This window comes from Magallana gigas, chromosome 6 (assembly GCF_963853765.1).
Source record: "Magallana gigas chromosome 6, xbMagGiga1.1, whole genome shotgun sequence".
Lineage (NCBI taxonomy): Eukaryota > Metazoa > Mollusca > Bivalvia > Ostreida > Ostreidae > Magallana > Magallana gigas.
In genome coordinates this window covers 30,270,109-30,290,982 of record NC_088858.1, presented here as the reverse complement: position 1 = coordinate 30,290,982, position 20,874 = coordinate 30,270,109, and the positions used below count along the sequence as shown (strand labels likewise).

The 20,874-nt window shown below is 31.1% G+C and overlaps 1 protein-coding gene across 1 annotated transcript in view; it reads left to right on the top strand.

Annotated features, from left to right (window-relative positions):
- LOC105325327 (dual oxidase 2) overlaps nt 1-20,874 on the top strand; it is a 117,014-nt gene that overhangs the window by 95,580 nt on the left and 560 nt on the right. The gene's annotated exons all lie outside the window — the stretch shown is intronic.

The following is a 20,874-nucleotide window of genomic DNA, read 5'->3' as shown; positions in this document are numbered from 1 at the left end:
TGTAAACAAAGCTTTTGTTTACATTTTGAATGTTGGTGAAAATTCCAGTTTTTGACCAAAATTGAATGTTAAACGTTAGGAACTGTTTATTTATGCTTAAAATGAATAAGAATATAGACAAATCATCTTAAAAAAGATGTTTACTGGTATATTGAACCTAATGTAAACAAAAACAGGGCACGAGCATTGTTTACATGACGAAGAATTGTGATCCCTGTATCTTGCTTATAACTCATTGACGGGCACCCAAATTCTATTTGATCATTAGAAATGCATTCACAAAGCATCGTAAATAATAAAAATAGAAAAATAAAATTTGACCAAAATCGTGACCATGCCCCTTTAAAGATTTGATTAGGGCAATTTCGATAATTTATAAAAATGAGTCATTTTAAATGAATTTCTTCATTATTTAAGGTCCACTTGGGTCAATTCGGGTAGATAGACGCAATAGCGGAGAACTAGTAACCCGATTATGAATACTAGAGAGTTAAAAAAAAAATTACTTTAGAAACAGTGTATAAAAAATTACGCGAGTCAAACTCAATTAGTGGGTATTGCTGTGTTGGATGGAATGAAACTGTAGAATAGTAAAAATTGATCAACTATTTGTTTTTGTTTACAAAAAGTTCAAATTCTCAAGAAGTAACAGAACTTTTGCATATTTACTTTGACATTTTTTTGGAACAGGCTGCCAGGTATATGCTCTGAAGAAACGGTTCGGTTTTACCTCCCCATGGCAATAAACACACGTGTAATTAGAGTCTGATGTACATTGTACTTCATGGCAGTTTGGAATTTTAGGACACTCTGTAAAAACAAACCACATCTCAGTTAAATATGTCTCCCACTTAAATGATACGTGCAAGTATAGTATAATTAGTGTACCAAAATGGAAATGTAATACTCATTTTTAATATATTCGATTTATTCAAGATATATTACTAAAGTCAGGTACAATACTGTGCCGGATAATTATGCCAGTGCCAAGGTGGCATTTTTGCACCCGCTTAAGATGCAGTTTCGGAAAAATCCATATATACCAAATGATAGACCATTGTCTAGAGAGTATATAACCACTTTTGGTTTTAGTGTGATTTACCTGACAGGTGAGATATTTACCTTTAAAAATTAACATTCCATAGGAAAATAATAATTCCCATAGAAGAAATGATTCTCCTACAGGAAATATTGACATTCCTATAGGATTTTCTACAAATCCTGTAGGAATTATATTTCCTATAGGAAAAGAGTATTTCCTGCAGGAATTTGATTCAGGCAGGTAGTTTTCCTATAGGAAATTCAGATTTCCTATCGGATTTTATCGAATCCTATCGGAATTGAAATTCCTATAGGAAATTCTTGTATTCCGATAGGAAATTTGAAATTTCCTATAGGGATATTGTTTTTCTTATAGGAAAAATTATTTTCCTGTAGGAATTTATTTTTGAAAGGTAAATTTCTCACCTGACAGGTGAGATACAATGATAACAAAGGTGGTTGTTAACTCTTTAAGCAATGGTCTATCATATGGCATATTTGAATATTTCGAGGTATGCAGCATAGACGGGTACAAAAATGCCACCTTGGCACTGGCATAATTATCCGGCACAGTGTTGTACTCTTTACACAATTGCGCTGAAAAGTATAGTTCCATTCATCATCAGTAGATACAACATTTTAACAAATGTTTAGGAAATCAATGTATATTTTATACGTGAAAGAAAACAAAATTAACGTAAAATTATTTTTAAAACACCCTTTTCAAAAAAAATATGAATGTGAAGTATTCATATTCCTACGCTATCTCCTCCTCAGTCTTTTTCACGAAAATATAGGTCATTCTTCGATTGACAATTTTTCACTAATGAATATTGCTTATATTATTCATGACAATAATTATATTACTTTCGTGATTATTGTTCGTTAGTTATCACATCATAATTTCTTTAATTATTTATCGTATATGAGTGTGTTTTTCTTTTCTTTTTTTAATGGCGGAATGGTTATGTAACACCTGCACCATATTTCTGATCGCACTCGTGTAAACTCTATTTAAGGATGTGTGTACTGTTTGCTAGTGATGCAAGACTGGTGGCAATATTTGCTACGGACATGAATAACTATATTCGCCAGTTTTCTTAACAAGCTCACTGATTTTAACTTTGACTTTAACAGTGATCGGCAAAGCACAGTATAAATCAGTAATCGAAATATTTCTGAATAATTGTATGGATCCAAGCAATATTGGACTCTAGTTTCGTTCAACCAGACGCTCAGCTGTCTCCGTTAATATCCGAAAAGCATTTACGGAAACCACCGATCGTCTGGTTGAACGAGACTATAGTAATCTCTAGCGTAGGAATACATACCACTACAAAAAATATCTAAATTAATATTGTTCCTGCCATTTAAAATATGACTATTATCATGGCATTTATAAATAAGTTTCCTTGAAAAACAGTGCTTCAGAATTCATTACAGCGAATTTATCGAATATTTTCGAGAACTAAGTCTTGTCAGCGGTGATGATTTGTGCTTAGGTCCAAACACTGCTTCACTTTCGGTTTGGCAGAGTAGCTGCATAGGAGAGTTGATTAAAATCAACTCCCAAAAAATTAAAAGTCGAATATCTTGGATATGGGGTAACCCATATCTATTCTTGTTACTACGACTATTGATTCAATCACGAGTGAATGGGCGTCTTTACGGTTTGTAGTTACAAGGTTATTAATGAATGCAAAATATTGATATGTACACCACGAATATTTTTATAAGTTATAAAGGTTCATCGAAATATTATTTGAAGCATGGCATTGTGACACTTTCAGTTCTTTATGTCTTCAGTTCAAAGAAACCTTAGTTTTTCCAATTCCAAGCTGTCCTTTTTCTCGAACATCATGTATAATAAATTTACTCAACAGCGATACAAAAACAAGAGGCACAGGCCCAAAAAAAGAGGAGTCTTTGACAAAATTGCATTCAGTCTAATTTACAAATTTAGATTTTACAAGAACTTATTAAAATCCTAGCAACATGGGCATTTCCATTATACATGTAAGAACTATTGATCTGTATAACAAAAAACTTCTTATTTTAAAAAGTTGGAGTTATCCAGACAATGAGGGTACCACTTTGGCAGCCGCCCAGCCACCCGCTCGCCCGCCATTTTCACTATTTCAATAACCCAATACACGATACTGAGTCGTCTCAGAAAAAAATCCTTAGACCTGCAGGGCTAACTACTCAAAAAACTTATCAACCCTGCTCAAAACCAGCAAGCCCGCAGTAAAATGTAACATGCTTTTCTTTGAATTCAAACATATTCTTAATGCTTTAATGGCTGTAGAGAGGACACCAATGAACCCCCTTCATATTTTTTTCAGACTTTTAAATCTTCAAAATAAGGCTGTAGCTTCGCAGTTCGTCAGCTGACATGTAGGACCTCATATTTATTTAACCAGAGGTCTAGATCTGTCAACAAGGTGAAAACTGATTTACATATTTTTTAGTTTTTTTACTGAACCAATCATGTTTGAAATATAAGAAAATTGTTAATTATAATTATCATTTTAAAATAAACTGGGCCATCGGAAAGGGTAATAACATACATGTACCAATAGTTCATTATTTCAATGAAAGTTTATTTCATATTACATTGGGAATTGTAAGTTCTGACTAACTTTACAATCTTCAAAAACCATCATACCTTCACAAGTACCCCGTTTTCCATAAAAATTGTTGGATTTACAGACGCAATCATTAGGTTTTTGGCAATCTCCTTCGCTGTATTCTGTTTTGTATGTTCCGTCTCGATTTTTGATGATCAAACTCGATTTGCATGCTCCTTCAAGGTTAGTTTTTCTATTGCATATAGCTAAATATGACAAATATATGAACATGTTATATTTTATCTACATATCTGACTTGTATTGATAAATTTCTTAACAAATTTATCCGATATCATTTTTTTTTCTATCTGTCCAAATACCATAATCACAGCTTGTTTTTTCCTTGTACCGTCGATAACCATTTTCACAACGTAGGGTGAAGTAGTTGACCGTTCTTAAAATATAATCATAGGGATTATAAATAATAGATTATGAGGTTTACAAATGGTCAATTTCAAATTCCTCCTTAAGGAACATAATGTAGGTCATGATACACATCTCTCACCTGAGCAAAGAAACTTAAAGAGAACGATATTCATTTTAAACAAAATGTAATCATGCTCTCATTGGATACTTTCATGACAAAAGGAGAGTAACACATTAAAGCTGAAAACGGCTCGTAAATAGGCACCGTCCGTCATATTTCTTTTTTTTCCACCGCTATCCTTACAACCACTATATAAGCCGCAGATCTCTTAAGGTGGCTCTATACACCCACAGTTTATTCCAATTTTCGATAGAAGACCACAAAACATATACTTAACAAATATTAAAATGAAGATAGGGATACTATAGGTATTTTTAAAGAATTTTTTAATGTTTTTTCGAGTTTTTGTAAAATAATTTTTAAAAACTTAACTATTAACAAATTGAGAGAAATTTTTTTGTCAGATGATGGATATTTCCTTCGGACTCCTAAAAAAAAAATATAACACTTCTTAACATTTAAAAATGTTATTATAGCATTTTTTTTTTAAGTATTTCCCCAAAACATAATTTTTCATATTTTCTTACTCTGTTGACAAATCATCTGAAAAAGCTGCTTGATGTTATAACAAAATGTATTTCAATAAATGTAAACATAAAAAAATTGAATGAAATAATTGCAAATAAACACAAAAAATATTTAAAATTTTATTTGGTGTGAAAGTTCCTCAGTTAAGAGTTATCCTTCCTAAGTCCCAAGGCTCAAACGCAGAAGGATAAAACGTACGCTCAACTAGGACCTTGGGTCACCCGAAAATAGTTCTCCAAAATGAGTGTATTAATGAGCACTTATGGAACTCTTTTACAAGTGAAGATAAGAATGTAAATCTACTTTCTTTTTTTCTATATCCATAGGGAGACCACAGGTCACCTTACGTCCTAAAACAATGTTCTACTTTCACTTTGCGGTTGCAATGCACTACATTTTGTAGCGGAGTGCACAGATTTGGTAGTTGTGAATAAGCAGGTGACCTGGGGTCCTAGTTGAGCGTACGTTTTATCCTTCTGCGGCTCAAACACCTTGGGGACTTTTCATTTCTGAGTTGAAGAAAATTACCTAAATATCATGTTGGAATAATAAATACATACATATTTCATTATAGGCCTATATAAATGAATATATTCGCTTTAATGCAAAACTAAGTCGAATAAATAAAGGGAAAAATTAACTAATAGGATTTATGTATCCCAACCTGAGAGAAATTCAAAGCCCTCTCGCATCCCCTTAAGGTGGTAAGGAACATCTGTCGATATTAATGTGGATTAAAGTATATCATAATTGAAATACTTTCACAGGTTTAGAATAGAATTTTCTTTCAAAGTATTCAACCAAAAAATACGTTTTATATAATTTTGGAAAGTAAAAAATTTAATTGTCCTCAACGGGATTCGAACTCATGACCTCCAGATTTGTAGTAAACCCACTATCCCACTGCGCTACGCTGCAAGATGTCTGTAATGGGAAAGAAACTACTATTTCAGAAACTATACTTGATTTTATTGTCTATTTCGATAAATAATACGACACAACATGAAGGTGTCACATACCACATTACTTGTTAAGAAATGAATTTTCCAATTAAATTAAATCTATTCATTTAACAAATTTTCAAAAGAGCGGTCCCAATAAATTCGCCTCAGTTTAAATCAGCCAGTACCGGAATTGCATTCTTCCAGAGTTACTTTTTTGCGTACTTCGTCATCAAAAAGTGGTGTATAGAGCCACCTTAACAGTTTAAAGTATTTTGTTGTATAACCGAGATCATAAAAATGCTTGAGAAATGTCTAAAAACGCGAGTATGCGGTGTATTGGTGCTGAGTTCTGGCTTGCAAATATTTTATTTCAAAAATTCAGAGTGCCCGATGTTCATGACCAGCCCATCCTACCCGGAGAACCCCTCAATTAAATTAAAGGTAGGTTGCCGACGAGATTCAAAATGGTGGTTGTCTGACGTCTACTTGTTGATTTTATCGTAAAGAGGGTAGATATCGTTCGTCATTTACAAAATAAGCTGGGGAGCGCCTACAATTTAGACAAACAATCGATAGTTATCGTTCGATTATTTGTATTCAATCATTTGATTTACGTTTCATGTCGTTTAGCAGATTTAGTAATGAATAATGCTGAAAATATGCATGCACGATGTACGTGTAGTTCAAAGGTGTATTTATATAAGAAATGTATAGCATTTCATTTTTTCATATTGAAAGCTCCAACTGTGTTTTAGACTTGTCATAAGTCCTTAATTTTTTTGAATACAAAATGATGCATTTATCTTTTATTTCAATGCAAGACAGTCAATGACTCCAGTTTAAATAGAATTTTTTCATAGGTTACATAAACCTTTTCTATATTAATCTTAAATTTATATGAACCCTTATTCAATATACTAGATTTACATGTATGTGCACTTGGGCCGTTTATGTTGAGTTTACCATCATTAAATACTTCGTTACACATTTTACACAAAAGTATAATTTGAATGTTTGCCATTTTAAAGGACTAAATAAATTGAAAATGTACTCTATCAATTAAATAATTCGAAAAAAACTAACTTCTGAAATAAATTGTGGTAAAAAATTAGCCTTGGAATTTCATCAATTATCTCTTAGGTCATTTTTGCTCCACATATTACATTGGCACAATCTAAATATCAAATTAATAAATATATATTTACATCTACCATGTATAATTTCCCCTTTTTCTTACGGAAAAACATAGTCAATTGATAGCTCTATAGAAACAGCCAAATTGAAATTTACACGCCCTATTTATCGATTGGTCGAAATCTACAGCGGCTGAAACTGACAGGACTTAAATTGACACGCCCTGTTTATCGATTGGTCTGAATCTACAGCGACCTAAGTAAACTCACGGACTAAACGAAATAATCATGATGATGCCAGACTCAAAGTCTCACAAGAGACGATTTTGCTGTTTCCTTTAGCTAACGTACTTATGTACATTAAAAGTAATTTAGTGAATTTTACTAACTTTTCATAATCAATTTATTAATTAGTTAAAGGAAGATGTTAATATAAATAATAAAATGCTTTCTTTGATGATTCATGCGGGTTATGAAGGAAGCGATCATTGTAGGAAAAATTAACATAACCAGCTATCGCGGTTTATGTATTTTTCCTGCAATGTCGCTACCTTCATATCCCGAATGATTCACCAAAGAAAGCATTTTATTGTTTTTAATCTATCCGAATCTCTGGGTTTTTTTCTCTATGAATAAGAAAATGTCTTTATTATTCAGATTTATTGAATGGCTGTTTGATGCTTGCTTAATATTGTTCGATCCATGGTTAAAAAGTTCATCACTTATTAATTTGGTTTGTATTTTATGTTTTACAAATTCGCCGATTTTCTTTCTTACATATAATAATGCATTTTTTCTACAGTTCCAGCATTTCCGACAAATCCCAAATTATTCCTCCAGGAGGGGAGTAAAGTCATTTATTCTATCACATACGTTTACATGTTTTTTTTAAAGGGACTTGGACACGATTTGAGCTTAAAGTTTTAGAATTCATTTTCTGATTCTTATTGTTTAGAATGGTTAAAATGGGTATATTTAATGCTTTGTCAAAACTTAAAAGTCAAATATTGAGTTATAAGCAAGATACAGAGTTTGAAATTCTTTGTTTTGTAAACAAAGCCCGAGTCTTGTTATTGTTTACAAATGTGTTGTACTGTAACAAGTTTCAATCATGTGTTGCTTTTTCTGTTGTTAGTATTGTTTATAAACACATTTAATCAGGTTATCTTGTTTGCCACGATTCATTTTGTCAAATAAATGGTAATTCATTACTTATCATTATTCGTAAAGTTTGTACATATATAAGACTCGAGCTTTGTTTACATAACAATATATTCTTACCTCTGTATCTCTCTTATGACTTGACTTTAAACATTCAAATTTCGGTCAATCATTCAAAATGCACAAGTAAACCATTTTATACATAAAAAACAAAAAATAAAATTTTGAATCTTAATTCCAAGTCCCTATAACACAATTACATGTATGTGGAAAGGGTCCTTGACTAAAGAGTAAATCTTTATCGCTTTATCATCACTTCATTCTGGAAAATAATCTTTCAAAATTTTGTAATGTTAAATAAATTGTATTTATACTTTTTAAAAATAAATTACGACTTATCTATTGCAGTTTAAAGGGATGCCAATTTTGAAAGCAGGCCAAAAGAACAAGGAACAATAAGACTAAAAAATCTGCCAAGCCAAATGAGAGACAAAAAACAACTAGGCAAATTTTGAGGCCAGTCCAGGGTCTAAAGTATGCCTTAAATGTAACAGATTTGAAAAGGACAGGGGCGTACAAAGCGTCCCACTTGGAGCAATGAAAAAGAACCTGTTCAGATGTTGCAAAAATATTTATTTTTTGCTTGTTTACATTCAACCCTTTGAATGTGTTCGGAATGTTTTCTTTATCATTGCTAAGTATGTAATAAGATGAGTGCTCGAATGAAAGTTCAGGAGACTTCTCCGAGATTTTTTTAGTTCCTGTGAAATTTTGAGCGGAAGTATAAGTGTTCGGATAATATTCTCAAAATACGTAAGTACTGGTCGTTTTTCATATCATATCCTGCTATAAAATATTTTAAAGATGAAAATCTATTAAGATATATGTCTTATTTTATCATCTAGTGGTTAATTAAACTAAACGATGATATTTAGAACAGAGTTATCGTACGTGATCAACCACTCTACACGTGGTTGAAAATACATTGAGTTGGTTAATAGAATCATAGCCATGCTTGAGGCTTTTGGTGTGCAATACCATGCTTTAAAAAAAAGAATGGGTGTCAGTTTTTGTATAAAAACAAAGTATATCGAACCATTTTCAAGTAACATTCTGCATAAAATAGTATAGTCTGTTTCACTATTGATTATATTACTAGGCCAGGCGCGGATCGAATATTAATCCTACGGGGGATCGCTACTAAGCATGTTAATTGCTCCAATAGCATAAAAAACCTATATTTTCTATTGTCTCATTTATCTTTATAACTCATTTTTCCACCATTTAATGATTATAAATTTTAAATTCAGTAAACATCTAGATTTTATACTTGACTACAAGTACCTATCGATTCTAGGAAATAAGCCATAAACACGAGGCAAAATGTTTACTGCGAAACCGAAATGGTCTAAATTTAAATGACGATAACATTCGCTGGGGTGACATTGTTTATGCTATAATTTTTACAATGCATGTCAATAACATGCAATCATTCTGTAAACACAAGAGATAAAGGGTTTCACAATTAAGCCACATGACGTTTCATGCCTAAATTTTTGGTATTAGTGGGTCTAGACTCCATCCTAAATGTACTTTTATTAAAAGGATAAGTTTTCATTCTTTTTTTATTATTGATTTATCAAAGTGGAATGCCCATCTTTAAAAAGTGCATTTAGAGGGTAAAGAACTACAATAACACTAGGAAAAAAAGATCAATATTTATATATTTGTTCATTTATTCATTTTTTTATTTAAACTAATATTTATATTTATCTATATCCATGTAACTAGTTGATATGAGAGTTTTAATAATAAGAACATGCAGAGCATAAATAATCAAACATTTTTTTTTGGAGCACTCGCACCCGATATTTTCATAGTTATTTTATTGCTAGAAAATATGATATATATATATATATATATATATATATATATATATATATATATATATATATATATATATATATATATATGCGTGTACTATAAAGTCTTCGAGGGTAAGGGTTCCGTACCCGGGTACGAATTCTCTATAGAACTTATACCCTATAACTAAGTTACGAGTTCTCCCGACTACGACTAGTATTCTCTAACATTCTTGTGAATATTCTCTGTCACACCGGACTTCAGACATATTTTGATCACAAGAGATAACTAAAACCTTGAAAATGAACAATAAGAAAGAAATTACTATTAATCATGAAGTGGATATATTTAACATCATAAATTTTAGCTGATTTGTATATATTGATTGTAACTAATTAAAGAAGAAACATATACTGTAACCATACTTATATTTGGTGCATCTACCGAGGTTCCAGAAATGGCAGTGTACATGATACTTTACTACACAGCTTCTCTCAGATGATCGAACAACGTGATTGCTAAAATATTTATTGTCATAGTGAGTTTACCACATACATTTGTAATTGATGAAATTCAAGGTAAGAAAAAAAAAACCAGAAACCTTACCCTTTTTCTAAAAGCCCATTACGGCACTCATCATCGTGACACTTTTGAAAGCAGGTACTAGGCTGGTGTTCACAAATGAAAAATGAAATGTGAAAAAAAATGACGATGAAAATAAAATTATGCTTTATCGTCCACATTTTCTAACTGAATGAATAAAATATTGCAAACCGTTCATTCTTAAGATCGAACCTTATCAAGTGGCATATATATTTAAAAGGCGATTCAAAGATTAAACCACGGCTGTATAATTATACGCTTTAAGGTCAGATGACACTTTTCTCTATTTTATATAACTTTTCCCAGGAATTTGTTAATGTTTTTCTTTAACAAGCTTTCTTGCAAAAAATTATGATACCTTACCAGGTATTTGTGCAAAATACTAGAGAATGCAATTTCCTATATAATCTTCCTGAAAATACAATTGAATTGCTGATTTAAAAATTAATAATATATATATATATATATATATATATATATATATATATATATATATATATATATATATATATATATATATATATATATATATATATATATATATATAAGGATTGGTAATAGGCTTTGCCTATGTTATTCCTCTCCTTGTATAAGCAGGTCAAATTAAAGTGTATTGGTTAACTATCTATAATTAAAAAACAAAAAAACTCAGAATGGCATATTCCCAAGTCAAGAATTTCTTATCCGCCCCGCTCTACATAAACACAGTGTGTGAGTAGCGGAACGGATTAGAAACCGTTGACTTGGGAAGATGTAAGAATGTCCAACGACACGAACTATCGAAATTGTCAAATTTTTTGGACAACCAATTCCTTTTTTGGGACACAAAAAATAAATTACATGTACATGGGATACAAAAAAGAACAACAAAATCCACCAAAATTTATAGCACCATTACTAATAATACTAAAGAACCTACAAAAGAAACAGCAACTACATTTAATATACAGTTTTGAATATCAATGTTTGAGAAGGGGTTGGCAATGCGGCCGTTGCTCTGAAGTAATCAATCGGCTGTCATAAATATTCACTCGGGTATGATATAATTCCCTTTGAATATCTACCCTCGACCAAATCACACTCCGGACTTCAACTCTCGGGCTGATATAAGAGTCTCGGCTTAATATATGATGTAATAGAGATTTTGCCAAGTATTATTTTCTCTGTACACACACAACAGAAGGCCGATTATAACTCTACCGGTTTCATTAATATCTTCAGGAGCTTTGAGTAATTACCATTGATACATAGAAAGATTCATTTTTTTTTGCATGTAAAGTGTTTGTAAAACTTATTATGACGTCACAAAAAATATAAAGGTTAACGCTGGTAACTGTTAGAGTGGCTCTTCCATTAATTTGAACTTACCCTTATTAAAATACAGTAATTTTGAAGTACAAATCTCATTTGCAGACAAGGACGGAAGTTTAAAACATGTTTTGAAAGATAATGTCTCATGACTGCAAGAGTATGCGCAAACGAAGTTTTATAGCGCGCTATCTAGTATGTGCAAACAAAGTTTCATAATTATCAATGCGAAGTTATAAGACAGCCAGTCTCTGTAAATAGTTTACGAAAGATTAATATGTACATATACTGCTACGCTTCTGTCTCCTTATCATCGATAAAAATGAATGTGCAAACTACGTAAAAAACAAATATTTCTACTATAATGTATACCATAAGATTCACTTTTGACTTTAAAAATACAACTGTTTCACTGACTGTCTTTCTTCAAAAAATTATTTTGGTTCGATTTCTCCTAACAACAAGGACTGTCCTAATTCTTCCAGAATTTTAATTTACGGACTCGCATTTGAAATTTCAATCAAACGTAATTATTACAAATAATAAGTAATCAACTCGTGGGTTGTCCTATTACGATCACTTTTTATGTTTTATTTTTAATATCAATCTCTAATTAATAAATTAAACAGAAGAGGGGCATTGTTGAACCTAGTTTTTACTTATTTTTTATTTTTGTAGCATTTATTTACGATGCACAAACACGTTTTAGGTAAAACTTTTATCGACGCATTGCGGACTGTTTCTTGGCTGGTGATAAAGAAACGTGCGTCAAAAACATTTATTTTGATATAAAAGCTGTCGTTGCCATAATTTGTTGTGCCTAAAGTCCATTTATCCCAAAGATGACAGAATTGTATAATAAACCCTCAATCTAAGTGTTCATTATCTCAGAAAATCGGTAATTCTTATCTCTGTTTCATTTCTTTATTGTCGCTTTGTTTGCAAATGTTTTAATCATCTTTTATCGAGTTTCCTTTTTGGAACTACACACGCAGCTCTGACACAGTTCCCAATACAACAAGCATATCAATTTGAATAAAAGAACTTCAATCCGATCCCCGGTTTCGATACGTCACGTGGTGTAATTTAAAAATAAAACTTGACACAAAGCATCTTAGACTTTCAATTGTGTTTTGATAAAGGGCAAAATCACCATTTAGTGTTGGATACTACGGACAGAAATAAAAGTACATGCATTCGTTTTTAAGACTTTTAGGAAATAAGAATTTAAAGTCGGACGTACATGTAGTATCGAAAGTTTTTCTTCTTGATGTATGGTAAATGTAGGGTTGTTTAAATTATAGAACATCTCAACTGCCTTTTGTGGTCATGTGGATGATCTTCTTTATATAATTTTGATGATTCTTCAACGCTTTTTCATTATATGCCGATACTTCTTCATGATATGATACTTTATCATTACAAGCTGTTATTGTTACATTACATGCTGATACTTCCTCATTGCATTATGATATTTTGTCAGTATAAGCTAATACATCTTCATTATATGCTGTTACTTTAACATTACAAGCTGTTATTTTATCAAATGGTGGATTTCAGTATGCGGAGTTCTTAAATTACAGGTAGCTATAAGCAGCGGAATCGTAATGTGGTAATACTTGGGAATATTACGACACATAAAGTTTAGGACTCAATTCAGGCTACTCAACAATTCATTTAAATTTATTACCTTATATATAAATAGACAATTTCAAACCTGATTGATTGCACATTATTCAATCTAAATTGCAAAAACTAGCGCCTGTGTCACTTACTTAGTTGAAACTGGATTCTGCGTTCAAACTCATGGCTTATATGGAAATCTTACTACTACACACACCAATAAATTCGATTTGTTTATCACAAGAACTAAGATTTAGGGGTTTTGCAAATACATTTTGCAGCCTGAGTTCAATTTTATGAACATTAACCAACTCTAACACACTTGTGAAAGCGTTACACTATGTGATTAACTTTAACATCGAGTTAACCACCTTTCGAAAAACCTAAACCAGATTATATTAGGTTGGTTAAATATACCAAATCAATTTATTAATTAGTTAAAGGAAGATGTTAATATAAATAATAAAATGCTTTCTTTGATGATTCATGCGGGTTATGAAGGAAGCGATCATTGTAGGAAAAATTAACATAACCAGCTATCGCGGTTTATGTATTTTTCCTGCAATGTCGCTACCTTCATATCCCGAATGATTCACCAAAGAAAGCATTTTATTGTTTTTAATCTATCCGAATCTCTGGGTTTTTTTCTCTATGAATAAGAAAATGTCTTTATTATTCAGATTTATTGAATGGCTGTTTGATGCTTGCTTAATATTGTTCGATCCATGGTTAAAAAGTTCATCACTTATTAATTTGGTTTGTATTTTATGTTTTACAAATTCGCCGATTTTCTTTCTTACATATAATAATGCATTTTTTCTACAGTTCCAGCATTTCCGACAAATCCCAAATTATTCCTCCAGGAGGGGAGTAAAGTCATTTATTCTATCACATACGTTTACATGTTTTTTTTAAAGGGACTTGGACACGATTTGAGCTTAAAGTTTTAGAATTCATTTTCTGATTCTTATTGTTTAGAATGGTTAAAATGGGTATATTTAATGCTTTGTCAAAACTTAAAAGTCAAATATTGAGTTATAAGCAAGATACAGAGTTTGAAATTCTTTGTTTTGTAAACAAAGCCCGAGTCTTGTTATTGTTTACAAATGTGTTGTACTGTAACAAGTTTCAATCATGTGTTGCTTTTTCTGTTGTTAGTATTGTTTATAAACACATTTAATCAGGTTATCTTGTTTGCCACGATTCATTTTGTCAAATAAATGGTAATTCATTACTTATCATTATTCGTAAAGTTTGTACATATATAAGACTCGAGCTTTGTTTACATAACAATATATTCTTACCTCTGTATCTCTCTTATGACTTGACTTTAAACATTCAAATTTCGGTCAATCATTCAAAATGCACAAGTAAACCATTTTATACATAAAAAACAAAAAATAAAATTTTGAATCTTAATTCCAAGTCCCTATAACACAATTACATGTATGTGGAAAGGGTCCTTGACTAAAGAGTAAATCTTTATCGCTTTATCATCACTTCATTCTGGAAAATAATCTTTCAAAATTTTGTAATGTTAAATAAATTGTATTTATACTTTTTAAAAATAAATTACGACTTATCTATTGCAGTTTAAAGGGATGCCAATTTTGAAAGCAGGCCAAAAGAACAAGGAACAATAAGACTAAAAAATCTGCCAAGCCAAATGAGAGACAAAAAACAACTAGGCAAATTTTGAGGCCAGTCCAGGGTCTAAAGTATGCCTTAAATGTAACAGATTTGAAAAGGACAGGGGCGTACAAAGCGTCCCACTTGGAGCAATGAAAAAGAACCTGTTCAGATGTTGCAAAAATATTTATTTTTTGCTTGTTTACATTCAACCCTTTGAATGTGTTCGGAATGTTTTCTTTATCATTGCTAAGTATGTAATAAGATGAGTGCTCGAATGAAAGTTCAGGAGACTTCTCCGAGATTTTTTTAGTTCCTGTGAAATTTTGAGCGGAAGTATAAGTGTTCGGATAATATTCTCAAAATACGTAAGTACTGGTCGTTTTTCATATCATATCCTGCTATAAAATATTTTAAAGATGAAAATCTATTAAGATATATGTCTTATTTTATCATCTAGTGGTTAATTAAACTAAACGATGATATTTAGAACAGAGTTATCGTACGTGATCAACCACTCTACACGTGGTTGAAAATACATTGAGTTGGTTAATAGAATCATAGCCATGCTTGAGGCTTTTGGTGTGCAATACCATGCTTTAAAAAAAAGAATGGGTGTCAGTTTTTGTATAAAAACAAAGTATATCGAACCATTTTCAAGTAACATTCTGCATAAAATAGTATAGTCTGTTTCACTATTGATTATATTACTAGGCCAGGCGCGGATCGAATATTAATCCTACGGGGGATCGCTACTAAGCATGTTAATTGCTCCAATAGCATAAAAAACCTATATTTTCTATTGTCTCATTTATCTTTATAACTCATTTTTCCACCATTTAATGATTATAAATTTTAAATTCAGTAAACATCTAGATTTTATACTTGACTACAAGTACCTATCGATTCTAGGAAATAAGCCATAAACACGAGGCAAAATGTTTACTGCGAAACCGAAATGGTCTAAATTTAAATGACGATAACATTCGCTGGGGTGACATTGTTTATGCTATAATTTTTACAATGCATGTCAATAACATGCAATCATTCTGTAAACACAAGAGATAAAGGGTTTCACAATTAAGCCACATGACGTTTCATGCCTAAATTTTTGGTATTAGTGGGTCTAGACTCCATCCTAAATGTACTTTTATTAAAAGGATAAGTTTTCATTCTTTTTTTATTATTGATTTATCAAAGTGGAATGCCCATCTTTAAAAAGTGCATTTAGAGGGTAAAGAACTACAATAACACTAGGAAAAAAAGATCAATATTTATATATTTGTTCATTTATTCATTTTTTTATTTAAACTAATATTTATATTTATCTATATCCATGTAACTAGTAGATATGAGAGTTTTAATAATAAGAACATGCAGAGCATAAATAATCAAACATTTTTTTTTGGAGCACTCGCACCCGATATTTTCATAGTTATTTTATTGCTAGAAAATATGATATATATATATATATATATATATATATATATATATATATATATATATATATATATATATATATGCGTGTACTATAAAGTCTTCGAGGGTAAGGGTTCCGTACCCGGGTACGAATTCTCTATAGAACTTATACCCTATAACTAAGTTACGAGTTCTCCCGACTACGACTAGTATTCTCTAACATTCTTGTGAATATTCTCTGTCACACCGGACTTCAGACATATTTTGATCACAAGAGATAACTAAAACCTTGAAAATGAACAATAAGAAAGAAATTACTATTAATCATGAAGTGGATATATTTAACATCATAAATTTTAGCTGATTTGTATATATTGATTGTAACTAATTAAAGAAGAAACATATACTGTAACCATACTTATATTTGGTGCATCTACCGAGGTTCCAGAAATGGCAGTGTACATGATACTTTACTACACAGCTTCTCTCAGATGATCGAACAACGTGATTGCTAAAATATTTATTGTCATAGTGAGTTTACCACATACATTTGTAATTGATGAAATTCAAGGTAAGAAAAAAAAACCCAGAAACCTTACCCTTTTTCTAAAAGCCCATTACGGCACTCATCATCGTGACACTTTTGAAAGCAGGTACTAGGCTGGTGTTCACAAATGAAAAATGAAATGTGAAAAAAAATGACGATGAAAATAAAATTATGCTTTATCGTCCACATTTTCTAACTGAATGAATAAAATATTGCAAACCGTTCATTCTTAAGATCGAACCTTATCAAGTGGCATATATATTTAAAAGGCGATTCAAAGATTAAACCACGGCTGTATAATTATACGCTTTAAGGTCAGATGACACTTTTCTCTATTTTATATAACTTTTCCCAGGAATTTGTTAATGTTTTTCTTTAACAAGCTTTCTTGCAAAAAATTATGATACCTTACCAGGTATTTGTGCAAAATACTAGAGAATGCAATTTCCTATATAATCTTCCTGAAAATACAATTGAATTGCTGATTTAAAAATTAATAATATATATATATATATATATATATATATATATATATATATATATATATATATATATATATATATATATATATATATATATATATATATATATATATATATATATATATAAGGATTGGTAATAGGCTTTGCCTATGTTATTCCTCTCCTTGTATAAGCAGGTCAAATTAAAGTGTATTGGTTAACTATCTATAATTAAAAAACAAAAAAACTCAGAATGGCATATTCCCAAGTCAAGAATTTCTTATCCGCCCCGCTCTACATAAACACAGTGTGTGAGTAGCGGAACGGATTAGAAACCGTTGACTTGGGAAGATGTAAGAATGTCCAACGACACGAACTATCGAAATTGTCAAATTTTTTGGACAACCAATTCCTTTTTTGGGACACAAAAAATAAATTACATGTACATGGGATACAAAAAAGAACAACAAAATCCACCAAAATTTATAGCACCATTACTAATAATACTAAAGAACCTACAAAAGAAACAGCAACTACATTTAATATACAGTTTTGAATATCAATGTTTGAGAAGGGGTTGGCAATGCGGCCGTTGCTCTGAAGTAATCAATCGGCTGTCATAAATATTCACTCGGGTATGATATAATTCCCTTTGAATATCTACCCTCGACCAAATCACACTCCGGACTTCAACTCTCGGGCTGATATAAGAGTCTCGGCTTAATATATGATGTAATAGAGATTTTGCCAAGTATTATTTTCTCTGTACACACACAACAGAAGGCCGATTATAACTCTACCGGTTTCATTAATATCTTCAGGAGCTTTGAGTAATTACCATTGATACATAGAAAGATTCATTTTTTTTTGCATGTAAAGTGTTTGTAAAACTTATTATGACGTCACAAAAAATATAAAGGTTAACGCTGGTAACTGTTAGAGTGGCTCTTCCATTAATTTGAACTTACCCTTATTAAAATACAGTAATTTTGAAGTACAAATCTCATTTGCAGACAAGGACGGAAGTTTAAAACATGTTTTGAAAGATAATGTCTCATGACTGCAAGAGTATGCGCAAACGAAGTTTTATAGCGCGCTATCTAGTATGTGCAAACAAAGTTTCATAATTATCAATGCGAAGTTATAAGACAGCCAGTCTCTGTAAATAGTTTACGAAAGATTAATATGTACATATACTGCTACGCTTCTGTCTCCTTATCATCGATAAAAATGAATGTGCAAACTACGTAAAAAACAAATATTTCTACTATAATGTATACCATAAGATTCACTTTTGACTTTAAAAATACAACTGTTTCACTGACTGTCTTTCTTCAAAAAATTATTTTGGTTCGATTTCTCCTAACAACAAGGACTGTCCTAATTCTTCCAGAATTTTAATTTACGGACTCGCATTTGAAATTTCAATCAAACGTAATTATTACAAATAATAAGTAATCAACTCGTGGGTTGTCCTATTACGATCACTTTTTATGTTTTATTTTTAATATCAATCTCTAATTAATAAATTAAACAGAAGAGGGGCATTGTTGAACCTAGTTTTTACTTATTTTTTATTTTTGTAGCATTTATTTACGATGCACAAACACGTTTTAGGTAAAACTTTTATCGACGCATTGCGGACTGTTTCTTGGCTGGTGATAAAGAAACGTGCGTCAAAAACATTTATTTTGATATAAAAGCTGTCGTTGCCATAATTTGTTGTGCCTAAAGTCCATTTATCCCAAAGATGACAGAATTGTATAATAAACCCTCAATCTAAGTGTTCATTATCTCAGAAAATCGGTAATTCTTATCTCTGTTTCATTTCTTTATTGTCGCTTTGTTTGCAAATGTTTTAATCATCTTTTATCGAGTTTCCTTTTTGGAACTACACACGCAGCTCTGACACAGTTCCCAATACAACAAGCATATCAATTTGAATAAAAGAACTTCAATCCGATCCCCGGTTTCGATACGTCACGTGGTGTAATTTAAAAATAAAACTTGACACAAAGCATCTTAGACTTTCAATTGTGTTTTGATAAAGGGCAAAATCACCATTTAGTGTTGGATACTACGGACAGAAATAAAAGTACATGCATTCGTTTTTAAGACTTTTAGGAAATAAGAATTTAAAGTCGGACGTACATGTAGTATCGAAAGTTTTTCTTCTTGATGTATGGTAAATGTAGGGTTGTTTAAATTATAGAACATCTCAACTGCCTTTTGTGGTCATGTGGATGATCTTCTTTATATAATTTTGATGATTCTTCAACGCTTTTTCATTATATGCCGATACTTCTTCATGATATGATACTTTATCATTACAAGCTGTTATTGTTACATTACATGCTGATACTTCCTCATTGCATTATGATATTTTGTCAGTATAAGCTAATACATCTTCATTATATGCTGTTACTTTAACATTACAAGCTGTTATTTTATCAAATGGTGGATTTCAGTATGCGGAGTTCTTAAATTACAGGTAGCTATAAGCAGCGGAATCGTAATGTGGTAATACTTGGGAATATTACGACACATAAAGTTTAGGACTCAATTCAGGCTACTCAACAATTCATTTAAATTTATTACCTTATATATAAATAGACAATTTCAAACCTGATTGATTGCACATTATTCAATCTAAATTGCAAAAACTAGCGCCTGTGTCACTTACTTAGTTGAAACTGGATTCTGCGTTCAAACTCATGGCTTATATGGAAATCTTACTACTACACACACCAATAAATTCGATTTGTTTATCACAAGAACTAAGATTTAGGGGTTTTGCAAATACATTTTGCAGCCTGGGTTCAATTTTATGAACATTAACCAACTCTAACACACTTGTGAAAGCGTTACACTATGTGATTAACTTTAACATCGAGTTAACCACCTTTCGAAAAACCTAAACCAGATTATATTAGGTTGGTTAAATATACCAAATCATTTTTGGGATGCTGTTTGGAAATAAAGAATTTTTTAAAAATATTTATCATTATCATCATCTTTTTTAATTGGGATTATATGGGAAGTTAACATGTATCAATTAATTCAATGCTAGTATCTTTTTTTTCTTGATCATGTACAGTTTAACAGGCAAAATCGATGAAATTAATTTTGAAACTTAATTGCTTACATCTCATCCTCTGTGTTAAATAAAACTATATTCTGCAAAAGTCAATATAGTGATTGATAGTGGGTCTGCATGGTCAGTGGTCCATCTGATTAAATTTGTGTGAAATAGCAGATTACTGTCATGTTGAGGTAGATCATGTCTCTATAAACGCCCAGGTGTTCTTGAACTTTTATATAAAAAATACACAAACCTCAATTAATTGAAAAAAAATCTAACATTTTCCGACCGAGTTAATCAATAAAGATTGCACAGTAAACCGATAAGAGTTCTTTTTTGTCAATATCATTAAACAGCTCAATTTGACATATTTACAACTGACAGAATTTGTCTTTACTTTTATAACTGAAAAGTG